Raw genomic sequence first — 14,619 nt, 5'->3', positions numbered from 1 at the left:
ACAAAACTAAACGAGAGTTCTGAGAGGCTTTCTTTTTTTAACGCCTCGTAGCTTAAAAACCTCGGCTCAAACCATCTGCATTTCCGTTCTCGCTTCCCCTTTTGTATTTTACATCGAAGTTATGCTCCTGCAGTATGAGGCTCCATCTCAGGAGTCGGCCATTCTTGCCCGACATTTGCTTCAGCCAGGACAAAGGACAATGATCGGTCTCAACTGTGAATTTTGTACCTTGGATGTAGCAAGAGAGCTTCTGAATGGCCCATACCATGCATAGGCATTCTTTTTCAGACGTGCTGTACCCTTCCTCTCGCGGTGTCAATTTCCGACTGAGGTATAGCACGGGATGCTCCTCGTTGTTTTTGTCAATCTGGGAAAGTACGACACCTAGGCCGCGGTTGCTGGCATCGCACTGGAGAATAAAGGGTCGAGAAAAATCTGGCGAGACCAATACTGGCCCCGAAGTCAAGGCTTCCTTCAACTTTCGAAATGATTCCTCTCTGGCTCGCGTCCAGTTGACAACGTCAGCCTCCTGCTTCCGCAGACTATCTGTAAGTGGACTGGCCACTTCTGAATAATTAGGTATGTAACGCTGGTAGTAACCAGTCATACCGAGGAAAGATCGCACGTCCTTTTTGGTTGTCGGCCTGGGAAAGTCACTGATAGCCTCCACTTTAGTTTTCAGGGGCTCCCGCTTCCCTCGTCCTATTTCGTGTCCCAAGTAAGTGACACCTGCTCGGCCTAACTGGCACTTTTCTGCTTTAAGCGTCAATCCTGCGGTCCTAAACCTCTCGAACACTTGTCTTACGTGTTCCAAGTGCGACTCCCAGTCCCTCGAAAATACCGCCACATCATCTAGATAAGGCAATGCGAAGTCACTGAGACCTTCAAGCACCCGATCCATCAGTCTAGAAAAGCAGGATGGGGCATTTTTCAAACCAAAACTCATTGTAACTGGCTGAAAAATCCCGAAAGGTGTGATGAATGCTGCGTAGCGGCTAGCTCTTTCAGTTAAAGGCACCTGCCAGTAGCCTCTCACCAAATCAAACGTGGAGATGTACATTGCCCCGCTTACAATCTCAACTCTTTCCTCGATGTTGGGCAGCGGGTAGATTTGGTCTTTCGTTATGGCATTTAGCCTTCGATAATCCACGCAAGGTCGTGGATCCTTCCCGGGAACTTCAACGAGCAGACATGGAGAGCAGTAATCGCTGCTTCCCTCTTTAATCACCCCGAGCTCAAGCATTCGGTTCACCTCTTTCCTCAAAACTTCTAGTTGCCTAGGAGACGCCCGGTATGGCTTAGACTTGAAAGGGATCTCGGATATCAATTCGATATCATGGGTTATCAAGTCGGTTTTTCCTGGCCTTTCCCTAAAGCAGTCCGAAAATTCGGCAATCAGGTTCTCAATATCCTCGATCTGCTTGGCACTTAATTCAGATCGGTCGATGGTGTGCGCGACGATCTCCTGAATGCTTGCAGCCTGTTCTCGAAAGCAAGGAAGTTCTGCAGGAATGTCGTGCGGCACATTTAAAGCGATGCTGACGACTTCCTTTCTTTGCAGAAATGGCTTCATTAGGTTAACATGGTAGACACGCTCTTCGCGTCTCCTGCCCGGCAGTTTTACCAAATAGTTAACCTCCGAGATGCGATCAAGCACTTCAACGGGTCCCTCCCATTGCACCTCAAGCCTATGCTGCCGGTTAGTTCGTAATATCATTACCTTGTCACCAATCTCGAATGACCTCTTCCTGGCATTCCTGTCGTAGTAGCGTTTTGCCACCTTTTGAGCTGCCTCCAAGTTCGATTTTACAATTTTTCTAGTTTCTCTTAACCTCTGGAGTAATTCGAGCACATACTCTACAACGCTTCTACTCACTCGTTCGTCTTCCCATAGCTCACGAACTAGTCTTAGCGGACCGCGGAGATTTCTCCCGTATACTAGCTCTGCGGGAGCAAATCCGGTCCCTTCATGTGGCACAGTGCGCAGGGCGAAAAGCGCGCCTGGAATGCAGCTGTCCCAGTCCGTCTTTCTTTCCGAGCACATAGCCCTCAATACTTTCTTGAGTACCGCGTGCCATCTCTCCACACTGTTACTCTGTGGGTGGTAAACAGAGCTGTGTAGGATTCGTATCCCACACTTTTCGAGAAAAGTGGTGGTCAGTGCACTAGTGAATGTCGTACCCTGATCAGTTTGTATTTCCGCAGGGAATCCAACACGAGAAAATACGGCTAAAAGACCATCCACTACCTCAACCGATGTTGCTTCCTTAAGTGGTATGGCCTCCGGAAATTTAGTCGCAGGACACAACAGTGTCAACAAATACTTGTGCCCTGATTTTGTTTTCGGCAACGGTCCAACAATGTCGACAACAACTCGGTGGAAAGGCTCGGAAATAATCGGTACGCTCACCATTGGAGCCTTCCGCTTGTCTGTGGATTTTCCCACTTTCTGACAAGTCTCGCACGTTCGGACAAAATCCTGAACTTCTCTGAAACAACCTGGCCAGTAGAACTCTTGAAGCAACCTTGCTTTCGTTTTGTTTATGCCAAGGTGTCCAGCCCAGGAATTGTCGTGGCAAAGATGCAGTAATTCCCTGCGATACCTAGTAGGTACTAAAAGCTGATCAAATTTCCTTCCTCGTTTATCTTTATAATGCCGGTACAAAACACCGTTTTTTTCCCGAAAGGAAATGTTCTGTGACGAGACTCCTTCGGTCAAATCGCCACTGAATACTTTCAAAGTCGGGTCACTTTTCTGTTCAGACATCAGCTTCTCTTTGCTTACCTCAAGTAGCAGCTCAAGGCTACGCGCAATAGGAGCGACAAAAGAGGTCTTTAACTCACTTTCCGTCTCATTCGGACGCTGACTGCTCTGTGACTTCTGCGCTGGGTCAGCCTCACTTTGTTCCGACCTTTCAGGTCTCTTTTTATCCTGTTCCATTACTACCTCAGGATTAACTAATTTGCTGGCATCAGTTGTACCCTCCTGATTTTGGTAGATCAGCTTCTGCGAAAGTTGTCGCGCTTTAGCCCGAGTTAAAGCCATCACTTGGGCTTCGGCGTCAGCGAAGCCACAACCCCTTTCATTGAGCAATGATTCCGAGCTGTTGGAAAAAAGGTAAGGGTAGCCTTCGGGCAGACCCTTCGACACAGCCGCTACTGTTTTTAGTATGCCAAATGGTCCCTCAATTTTAACATTAGCCATTGGCAAACAAACCGAATCTTCACTTACTGCCTGACGTATCCACGCACACTCCGACACACAGTCTTCTTTTGCAACAAATTTAGGGTGAACTACGTCCATGGTTGCGGCCGAATCCCTGAGAACTCTGCACCGCTGACCATTTACTGTGCACTCCTTAGTGTACGGTTTCAGGAGTTCGTTGTTACTCGGGTGGTCTCTCACTGGGGCGAACACCTGCCTCTCTTTCGTGCAGTTTCGCGCGAAATGTCCTGACTCTTTACAGTTGTAACATGCCAAGGGCCTCCTTTTTTCAAATTCTGCCGAATGATCACTACTCTCCTTACTACCTGATTCATCGGCTCTGCGTGAAGTAACGGGGTGCAGTGAACCACGTTCTCTGACGCGGGGTTCTACACGAGGCTTCTGCTGATCTCGATGGTAGAGCTTCTGCCCCTGATTCTCGTTTCTGAAATCCTGCCCAGCCTTACCTGGCTTAAAGTTGCGGCTTGCCACATATTCATCTGCAAGCTGCGCCGCTTTCTCTACTGACAGTCCCTCTTGCCTGTCCCTGACCCACAAACGAATTTTTTCAGGTAAGGTCTCAAAAAATTGTTCAAGGCAGATCAAATCTTTCAGCTTTTTGAATTCCTCTGCCTTTGAACCTTTCACCCACTGCGTCAAATTGTCATTTAATGTACAGGCGAATTCCAAGAAGCTTTCATTTTGTTTTTTTCGAGACGTGCGAAATCTCCTCCGGAACTCTTCCGTTGAAATCCTGTACTTCGCGAGCAGGCTTGATCTCACCAAATCATAGTCACCCGCTTCGCTAGCACTCAAGCGTGCTACGACCTGCGATGGTTCTCCAGGAAGCAATGCCATTAACTTTTCCGGCCACATGTCACGGCTAATGTTGTGTCTCTCGCACATCCTCTCAAAATTGATGAGATAGAGAGCGATGTCATCGCCAACTCTGAACGGCTGAAGCAAGTTCGTCATCTTTACGTTACCTCCCTGAGGTGTGACGGCACTTTCTCCGCGTTCTATCCTTGCCCGCTCGAGCCTTGTCTTTTCAATCTCGAGTTCCATTCTTTTACTCTCTCTCTCAGCTTCCAACTCAGCCTCCCTCTTTTCTTTCTCCTTCTGCTTCTCTCGTTCATCAGCTTTCTCTTTTTCGATTCGGCATATCTTTTCCCAAGCGTCAGTTAGCTCGTCTTCTTCAAAGCCCGCCTCCTCAATAGCGAGGCGAATTTCTGGCTTTCTCCTACTTTGGCTTATCTCTAAACCAAGTTCAGCTGCCAACAGCAGCAGTTCATCCTTACTTAACTTCTTAATGTCCATGGTTGACGAGAGCCGACTACAAAGCCTTCAACTAATCGCACACCCAGTGGTGATTAATGAAATTTTGCCCGAACAGAACCCAGTTCTAGCTCGTCTGGCAATACGTAGTCGCTCCAGCACTCACCCAACCAAGAGTCCGCGATGGCCGCTGTGCCTCCCGGAGTCACGAGCTGCCAAGTCCGGCGATCCCAGATCGTCGAAGTTGCTCCTTGAGCGGTTGCTTCCACGCCTGGCCCTCAAGTTGCGCTGCGACGAAGGTGACTCCCTGAGCCACGTAGCGGAGCTCCGTCGATCCCGGATCGTCGAAGACGCTCTCCCGTCAGCTGTTGTTCCCTTGAGCGGTTGCTTTCACGCCTGGCCTTCACGTTGCGCTGTGACGAAGGTGACTCCCTGAGCCACGTAGCGGAGCTCCGTCGATCCCGGATCGTTGAAGACGCTCTCCCGTCAGCAGTTGCTGTCCCACAGCCTTGGTCTTGATCCCGCCGCTGCCAACCAGATTATTGCGAGGTACGGGCTGCAGACTCCGTGAAGGTTTTAAACGGGTCTTTATTTAAATAAAAGCGACCCAAAGAAACGAAGAGGGCCCCAGGCCCTAAAAGGTAGCGGGCTCCCCGAGCAGCCGTTCTCGTCTGCTGCTGGAGGAAGACTCTTCTTCACCGCTGCTGGCCGCACTCCGCACGTCGTGGTCACGTGACCCAGCCGCGGTTCCCGGAAGCGATGGTCCGTGGGTGGCCGAGCCGTGGCCACCTCGGAGTTCCAATGCGGGGAGAGGAGAAGGTGACGGTCGCTCTTCGCGACCCTCATAAACATGTCAAGTCCGAGCAGGACGCTCTCCTTCCTAATGAGAGCACCGCGCCCTCGCTGGCACCCCGTGGCGCGGAGGGTCTGCTGGCGCGCTCGCAGCACAATGCTCAAGTCTTCTAGTGTTCACAGCCACCAGCTACTCGGAACGTAACAGGGCTTGTACACTCGCAGTAGGTCGTGCGCGAACGAGCGAGAGGAAACGGGGCCTCCTCTAGTTCGGGTCGCCGAGACCTTGGTCCTCTTTTCTCCAAGTGGGCCCGAATAACCAGCGAAACCACACCGCTCCGTTGCTCTTTTCTGAATTTCCCGCTCACTTCTCGCCTCGCCCATTGGGCTACAGCTTAGGTCACTCTACAAAGCGCACACAGCCAATTTCACCTACACGCCTTGCTCGCTTAATTTCACGCCCGAGATGCCTGGGCTGAAATCTTTGACGAAGAAGAGAACGCGAGGCAGGGGCGAGCACGAGGCGTTACGAGGAAAGCGGTGGAGCCTGCGACGCGTAGCGGACCGCGAGAGTGCACAAAAGGACGCGAGGACGTATAGAGTGAACGACGCTCTCCAGCGCTTCGAGGCACGGCCTCCTCCGTGCCAAGGGGTTCGAGGAATCGGGCGAATGTGGGCTTCGACGTTACCCGCAAGCGCTCGCACGCGGACAGGCCCCATACAAAAATTTCCTATGGTCAGCTATAGAAAATCCTTTGTATGGTCGGCTATAGAAATTTGGCCCAAATATCTATAGCCGCTTCTATGGCTGTCTTTAGGTTTTTCTATAGTCTGTTCTATAGAAGACTTTAACCTGTTCTATGGACTTATGGCTCCCTATTTACTGCAGTATTTAGCATTTTTTATGGTCAGCTATAGAAACTCCTTTGTATGGTCAGCTATAGATATTTGGCCCAAAAAGCTATAGCCGTTCCTATGGTAGTCTTTAGGTTTTTTTATAACCTATTCTATAGAAGTCTTTAACCTATTCTATAGACTTATGGCTCCCTATGTACTGCAGTCTTTAGCATTTTCTATGGTCGCATACAAACGTTTATGGCCAGCTATAGAAAGTCCCCTGTATCGTCGGTTATAGATATTTGACCCAAAAAGCTATAGCCTGCTATAGAAGTCTATAACCTATGGACTCATTCTGGTGTCCTAATTTAAATATTTGCAGTCTTTAGCATTTTCTATGGTCAGCTATAGAAACTTCGCGCGCGCGCGCATGTATGTGCGTGCGTGTGTTTGTGTATGCGCAAGTGTGTATGTGCATGTGTGCCATGCTCTATATCTTTGGTTTTATTTTCAATTCGATGAATAAGTAACTGAAAATTGGCCAGCAGTCCCCACGACTAAAACTATCAAGGGTCGGAGGTACTCACTGCAGGCGTACTTCCATGCGCCGACAGTGCTCCCACCAGTTATACCAATATTGTGACGTAATCCTTTTGCGTACAGCGTTGTAGTTGATGACATACGGTTTCTCGTTGCATACAGCACACAACTCTTAATCAAGCTGGAGTACAAGTCACGCAAGGGATTCGAAACGGCGATATATGTACTTTCATACAAGGGTGTACGCCTACTGGTCTATAGCTTTTGGTATATACAGCATTCTATATCCAGCTAAAACAGGTTATATGACTTGCAGTCTGTAGCTTTAGAAGCATTGCCATTTCTATAGACGGCTAAAGATAACTGTATGACTTCTAGTCTATAGCTTCGAGAGCATGCACTTTTATATAGCCAGTTAAAGCAGCTTATATGACTTGCAGTCTGTAGTTTAAGAGGCATTGACATTTCTATAGACAGCTAAAGATAACTGTATGACTACTTGTCTATAGCTTCAGTAGCATGCACTTTTCTATAGCCAGCTAAAGCAGCTTATATGGCTATCAGTCTGTAGCTTTAGAGCCATTTAAATTTCTATAGACAGCTAAAGATAACTGTATGACAAATAGTATATAGCTTTAGGTGCATACACTGTTTTATAGCCTACTAAGTAGCTTATATGGCTTGTAATCTGTAGCTTTAGAGACATTCACTTTATAGACCGCTAAATGTAACTGTATGACTAGTAGTCTATAGCTTCAGGAACATACACTTTTCTATAACCAGCTAAAGCAGCTTATATGACTTGTAGTCTGTAGCTTTAGAGGCATTCAAATTTCTATAGACATCTAAAGATATCGCTACTACTAATATTCTATAGCATCAGGAGCATAAACATTTCTATAGCGTGCTAAACCTGATTCTATGGATTGCAGTTTGTAGCATTAGAGAAGTTCAAATTTCTATAGACAGCTAAAGATAACTGAATGACTAATAATATATAGCTCCAGGAGCATAAACATTTCTATAGCTTGCTAAAACTGATTCTATGGCTTGCAGTCTGTAGCTTTAGAGCCATTCAAATTTCTATAGACAGCTAGAGATAACTCGATGACTAAAAGTCTATAGCTTCATGGACATATGGTTTTCTATAGTTAGCTAAATATATTTTGTATGGTCCAGAAGCTACAGACAAAGTGGTATAGAATTTTCTATAGCTGCCTATAAATATTTCAATGGCACTTTATAGCCGACTATAAAAGTCCATAGATAGACATAACTGACCATAAACTTTTCCATTGAAGTACATAGACCATTTTTGTATGGGGCAGCCCAGCCGATGCGGCATTCTTCGCTTGCACGGGCATGCGCGACGACACCCGGAGTCGATGACCGATGCCGAGGCGAAGTACAAGCAAGAGTCGACAGAGGCCGTGTGGTATGCGCTGTTCAACGTCCTGAACCTGCACTAAGCAGACAATGTAGTAGGAAGCTACAAGCACAGTATTTAAACACATGTAGACATTACTCACCTCCTCAAACGTGCTTCATTTTTATTTATTAAGGCGAAAGCATTTAATGCCTCATACTGTCGTTAGCAAATGTGTCCGCGTTTCGGATGCATGCCTTATATGGGTATATGCCAATCACAATTGAATCGATACTTAATACCAATCGGATGATATCGGAACATGATTTAAGGCATTTTCAAGATAATTTACGACTAATAATAAAATAGTTAAGCAGATGCCCATAGGAACCCATGCATTTGGAGGTCATCGTAACTATCACTGACAAGACTAACTAGTACTCTTAAAGTGCAAGCCATTGTTAACTATCACTAACCAATAGTAATGGTTAGACGTTTCGATTCGTCCATAGCCGTCACATGGTGACGTCATTGGTCCTGAAGTCATGACTGGTGATGACATCACCAGGAGATTCCCGCATATACGAAGCTGACCCCGCCGGGCGTTCGATCCAGGCGTCCGTGCGGCGCCTTTCATTTGCCGCTTCCTCGAACGCCACACTACAGAGCATATATAGAAATAGACGGTGTCTGTCACAATTCTAGTCAATCACAGACGGTCTCGCAGACAATGCCTAAGCAGCGCGGCGGGGAAGGCTTCCCTTGAAGCACTTTAGTGAGCCGAAGTGCTCCCTGAAATTTTTGTTTCGTTCCTGGATATGCGGCCGCCGTAGCTGGGTTTACAATAATATACACTAGCTTGCAAGTGTACATTACAAGTGTACTAAAAACCAGCCCGGCGATTTAATTACTCGCCGACACGACAACGCTAGAACAAGCAGTAATTAATTGCCCCAAGAAACACACTTGTACTACAGGGTGCATTCCTACAACTACACCGCGCCAATCAGCCGACCGGCTGGAGCTGAGTCTCCCAAGTTTAAAAGGTCTAGCGCGACAGGTTCGGCTAAAAGAGCACACGCACCAAGAACCGGACTGCATTAAGTGTAAGCAGGACCGCGGGCGAAAAGAAATTACGCGAGAAGGCATTGAATGCGCTATCTCCTCGAGTGCCCAAAAGCCGTTCACGCGCACTATCGCCGCCGCTCATCGCACGTGCAGCAGCGTCGGTGCGGCTTCGCACGTGCTCCCCCTCCTGCAGCTGCTCCACACAACGACGTTGGTTACACACGGGCGGCAGCGCAAAGCTGTGGCCCACCGGAGGGCGGCTGTCCTTAGGGAAACGACGTAACGCGGCGCAATGGGTTTAACCTCGGCCCCAGATTTCGCTATCGGTACGACAGCCGCTGACACGCTTCTCCTCTTTGCCCGGGCTCTTGAGGAGTGGCTTTTCCCGTTGCAGCGGGCGCTAGCGCCCGAACGGGTCATTACACGTCCTCCAGCGTCCCAGGTTCGTGGGGCCTGGGCGGTGCCGCCGAAGCAGTGTGTGACGACGGATGGCAACCTTGCGGAGGCACCTCCACTGCTAGGGGCCATACCACAACGCTCCGCGTCGAAAGACAGCAGCGGCCTCGAGGTGGATTGGCAAATTGTCAGTGTGTATGCGCTAAGGAGAGCGATATCTTTTCGAAGAATGAACGGTCAGCCAAGCACCGGAGAAAGAACAGCGGTGCGAGACGCCCAACTGCGCGAGGTCACGGATGATATGGAAGCGAATGCTTGTATGTGTTGATTTCAGAACTATACAACGGTATTCACCGCAGGCAAACGGTGTTGCTGAGGCACGCCGTTTCCGAACACTACACAGTTCCCCCTCTTGCCAAAGATCTCAGCGGGCTTCGAAGTGTGCACGCACCCGAAACAAAGCAACGCTTTGATAAAATGCCGAAATAACGTTGCTGCCTGTACACTGTCTCGGAACGCCCGTAGAGTTTGCCCTCTATTGTTTCTGCATGCTTTTTATTTATTTATTTTACATTCAAGCCCTGCTGAAACTTCTGTGGTATGCTTTAGCTAAGCGCCCGAGATACGTTGTAACACGTGAACCCTGAATGCTGGGTCTGAGCCTAGCAGCCACGTTGTCAATTGCAGGAACCCGTATAAGCAGTACTTGCTAAGTTCTCTTCGACCTCAACGGAGATAGCATGCAACTGAACAAGCAGGATAAGTGATTGTGACTGCGCGTGAAATGTCTGACAAAAACTAAAACATGCGTCGCAACAAGGAGATCAAGCGTCAGTACAATTCCTCCTCTGTCACTTGGCGATACCACAACGGGAAGACATTCTGTGAAATCAAATCCCCCACAAAGATATGAGACGTGATGAACTAGTGACGTCAATAAATGGGCAGTTCCGCGACTTGATCTTTTGCGAGGAAGGACAAATGTCATTTCGTGCGCGCAAGCAACGAGCCCTGGTGACGAGACGATGCCTGCGTTTTCGTGCTTCCCCGTAGAAAAACAAAAAGCAGGCTGTTTCGAAAGTCGGACGCATTCGTAACCCTTCCTCGGTCTTAATGAAAGTCGACGGCGAGCTCCACCACCAGCCTGCCCGCGCTGTCCTGCCTAGAAAGCGCCCAGGCTGCACGGAAAACCACGGCCATGACCAGTGCGGAGGGCCGAGGACGTTCGCGACTAACGACGATCACACGCCTGTGCATGCATGCTTGCATGTGCGCAGAGGGGTTGTGTCGCCGCTGTCCACGGTCTGCGCCACTGTCACGTAGTTCTTTCGCCCAGTTTGTATTTAGTTCTTTTTCCTGCACGCGAGGCTTGGTCAGTCGCATTGCAAGGGACAATTAGGGGGAGAACGGCCGAACGACCCGCGCAGACTTTCCCTTTAGGTCCAGCAAGCTGAAAACAAGCTCGCAAAACGATGGCAGTGGGAAACACATAAAATAAGCAAGTAAAAAAAATCCCAAGGGAAGCCGTTTATACCTCACCGCTCGATGCACGCGCTCCAGTCGTGTATATAAGGTACGGAATACACGAGAAGACCGAAAGTCGTTTCACGCGGAGAACGGTCGTTCCTCTGGAACGGGGCCGGATGGCGTATGCAGGAAACGGGTGCAGATTTTTACACCGCAAGTTCGGGCAGCGGAAGAGAGAAAAGGAACGGAGTCAGATTCCAAGAAAAGCGCTAGTGAAATCGAAGCACGAGGGATATACGTGTCAAAGTATACAGCGAAGGAGAAAAAAAAAAAAAAAAGAAACAAAAACGCATGAAGCTTCGCTTCCGGGCTGCTGCGTGCATGGCACGTCGCCAAGAACACCGAAGTTAACGTCGGAACGGCAATGAAAACCAACCGCGGCTATACGTTGTTTCAGGATCTATGTTGATGACGCAGACATTCAAGTAATCACCACTTTGGGAGAAAAACGGAAAATATGGCACGCTGTCGGGCGGAAACCCAGACGGCAACAGCGAATATGAAACATTGCATTTCAACGTCCAAATGTGTCGCGCACCGTAGTAAAGCATTAAGCGGGAATCACATGTGAGCGAAACGACAAGGCGGCGCGGCGAAAGCGATCATGGTTCGCTCCGTCGCCTACTGGGGAAGACGCATGCACGCGACAGCGCGAACCGAGCGAAACGGCGACGACGCTCTGTGTACGTTGTGTGGCTGGCATAGTGGCTTAGTACACCGCAAAACTATTGCCAAATCCAACAACAGTCATAACGATTGCAAGAATTAAAGTTATTTTGCGACAACATGGCAAAAAGTATTTACAGCAAACCGTATCGAATGTGTGTGAACTTGCACTGTAATAGGCAGGAACAGTCACGTGACCCCTTGTTTCTATTGTTTCGGTTGCGATTAGACGCACTTTGAAGCCTTGGCTATCCACCATTGTTCGTACAAAGCGAAATGTTTACGCGGTAATGCACAATCACAATCCAACTCAGCAAAATAAAGGAAGCATACGAAATGAGCGGCAGTGACGTACGGTTACTTCCGGGCGAACGAGCGAAATTTTCTATTTCGGCAGATCCGAGCGACGAGCCAAGCGACACATGCATTTCTGTTCGCGAGAAGGCTTCGCGCGACGCGTGCCGCCGTCGCGTTCGCGTGAGTTTTCGCGTGCATGAGAAATAAATGTTTTTTACTACTACTACTAGACGAAAAACGCACAGTTAGGAGTGCCGCACGGCAACAAACGAGCACGGAATAACAACATTCTATTGCCATTATTCGCGGCGGTCGCAACAAAGTTGCTTCGCTTTTTGTCGCATAGACGACAAAAACAGACGACGTAAGACAGATGAGAGCTTTCACGCCAGAGTCGCGGCAGCTGGCGTCTGGAGGAGGAGGAAGCATCGTTTTTTTTCCCGTGGCCGCCAGAGCAAGAATCGTTCCATACCCCATTCCTTCCTCGGTTAAAGACAGCAAAATAAATAACTGAATGAATAAATAAGTAAACTAAATGAATACACAGTTGTAATAGAAAATGTCGCCACAAGCAGAAAAACCCCCCCGACAACGTGGCTACCGCACAGCCTGCACAGCTCAGATCTTCCGCTGCGAGGGAGTCGGAAATGCGCGCGGACATACGGGCCATTTTTCATACACATTCGGGGATCTCAAGACACGACGTACGTACAACGCGAAGACACAAAAACGCAATATGAAAAGGAAAGAAACACGCGCATCTCGCACCATGTAGAAACAGCTGCAGCTTTAATATGCCATAGCGTTCGTGTCAATTTTTATACTGGTCACCGTTGGAAAATGATTCTAACGATGCAGTCCGCACAGAGAGTGAGAGAATGTCATCTTCTGGAGAAATGTTTGGCCTTTAGACACACGAACGCTAGACAAAGAGACTATTCGTGCAGCGACGAAGCATTTTTTCCCCCTTTTTCTTAGAACGGCCAGATATATACGAGAATTCAGGTATACGGGCACTGCAGTTTGAACCCGAATAACTCGAACACCCGGTTGAACGAAATTTTCATCCGCTTATTCAGTTTGATGTTTGTTTGATGATGTTTTGTGAATACTGGTTTATTTTGATGTTTCTTGTAAAGCAGTAAAATATTCCCTTTTTTCATTCCTTACAAGATGCGACTTAGCCCGTTATACTATGTGGCACGGGCAGAGGCTCTTTATTTTTCTTTCCTTTTCATGCCTCAACATAATATATGTATAAATAATGGGGGAGAGGGGGGATATTCCACGCATAGCCTCGCTGTGCACATACGAACGTGTTATTTTAACCTAAACCAGTAAATGCGACTGACAGTTTAACCTCCACAAATTACCAAGCAACGGGCTGATAACGAAGTTATATGCGCTCCGATCAGAGATCGTGTCAACTGGAGGCTTTTGTTTCAAACAATACATCACCAAAGGAGTAGCCTCCTTCCTAAGATGTAGAGAAAGAACATTGGCCTACAATATTCCGTTAAGGAGAAAAAAATTGCGAAGTTGATACACGGTACAGTTGTGAAAGAAACGAGAAGACGACAGGATTCATCCCTGATGCATTCCAAGCTTTTTGACAACAAAATTATTCCATTACACTGACCCTAACGTATAAAAGTGAAATACCGACACATAATTAGCGACTACCTCATAACCCAAGCGCGAACGATGCCGAATGACTGCGGCGACAAGAAACGAAGCCGCAAAGACACACGCACTCGTTCGGTGTTTTTCCATGCGCACTTTCCGAGCCAACTTCCGCGTTATATACCTCCCCAGGCACTCCTGTCGAATCCATCCATCCACACAGAAACACACACCTGCCTCTCCCCATTTCAAAGCAACGGGCAAGCAAACGCTCCGACGACGCCTGCAGCCACCGCGTTTCGTGTCGCTTCCTGCCGAAAGGAGAGAAGGCCTGCAAACGGCTCCTGGCGCCGATCAAAGCGCCGTCAGCTGCGGCGCTGTGGCCAGAGGACGGAAATCCGGACGTACGTCGATCGCTCTTCCCAAGGCACCGAGAGAGAGAAAAGATGTGTGGGGAGGTATAGATAACGACTGGGATGCGAAACCCAAGTCCCTACTAGCGAATGGCAATCGTACATTTCTTCCACGACGTCGAGGCCCAAGCAACGGGCCATAAACAAGCGCCTGCACGGATCACAAGTCCCACTCCGTCTAAAGACCTCGTGCACCAATGAGCTCGGCGTGTACACTGCGGGGGCGCGATGCCGCTCCGATAGGCGGGGAATAAAACGATCAAACCTCCGACAGGAAATGCGCGCCGCGGTTCCCCGACGATAGATCGTAGGGTACGTCGGATGAACGTTCACATAAGTGCCTCGAGATGCATGAGTAGCATGAAGCTACTAGTTTGGACGAACTGATAGTAAATATACAGATTTCCAATTGTTCTCGGCAGCATTTATTCGAAAAGCCTCATGCACGTGTGGTATACTTGACACATTCGATTGGGTGCAGTTTTTTTTTTTTTATTTCTGCTCAGCTTGTGTATTAACCATTGCCAGTTTTGCATTGCGAGTTCGTCGTGTGCTTGTGCTTCTTTCCTGGTACAAATGACAGCTGGGCGGCCAGTGATTTTCAATTTTGCAGA

The 14,619-nt window shown here is 48.5% G+C and overlaps 1 protein-coding gene across 4 annotated transcripts in view; it reads right to left on the bottom strand.

Annotated features, from left to right (window-relative positions):
* atos (atos homolog atossa) overlaps positions 1 to 14,619 on the bottom strand; it is a 99,844-nt gene that overhangs the window by 66,509 nt on the left and 18,716 nt on the right. Inside the window, exon 1 of one of the 4 annotated variants that reach the window (XM_084606020.1) lies at positions 11,014 to 11,036. The exons of the other annotated variants lie outside the window; for them this stretch is intronic. The gene's annotated coding sequence lies outside the window, so the exon portion shown is untranslated. Of the gene's footprint in view, positions 1 to 11,013; positions 11,037 to 14,619 lie in introns of those variants that run through there. 4 annotated transcript variants of the gene reach the window in all.

Source organism: Amblyomma maculatum, chromosome 6 (assembly GCF_055883805.1).
Source record: "Amblyomma maculatum isolate TAMU_Amacu chromosome 6, ASM5588380v1, whole genome shotgun sequence".
NCBI classification, from domain to species: domain Eukaryota; kingdom Metazoa; phylum Arthropoda; class Arachnida; order Ixodida; family Ixodidae; genus Amblyomma; species Amblyomma maculatum.
This window is presented reverse-complemented; position numbering and strand designations above follow the sequence as displayed.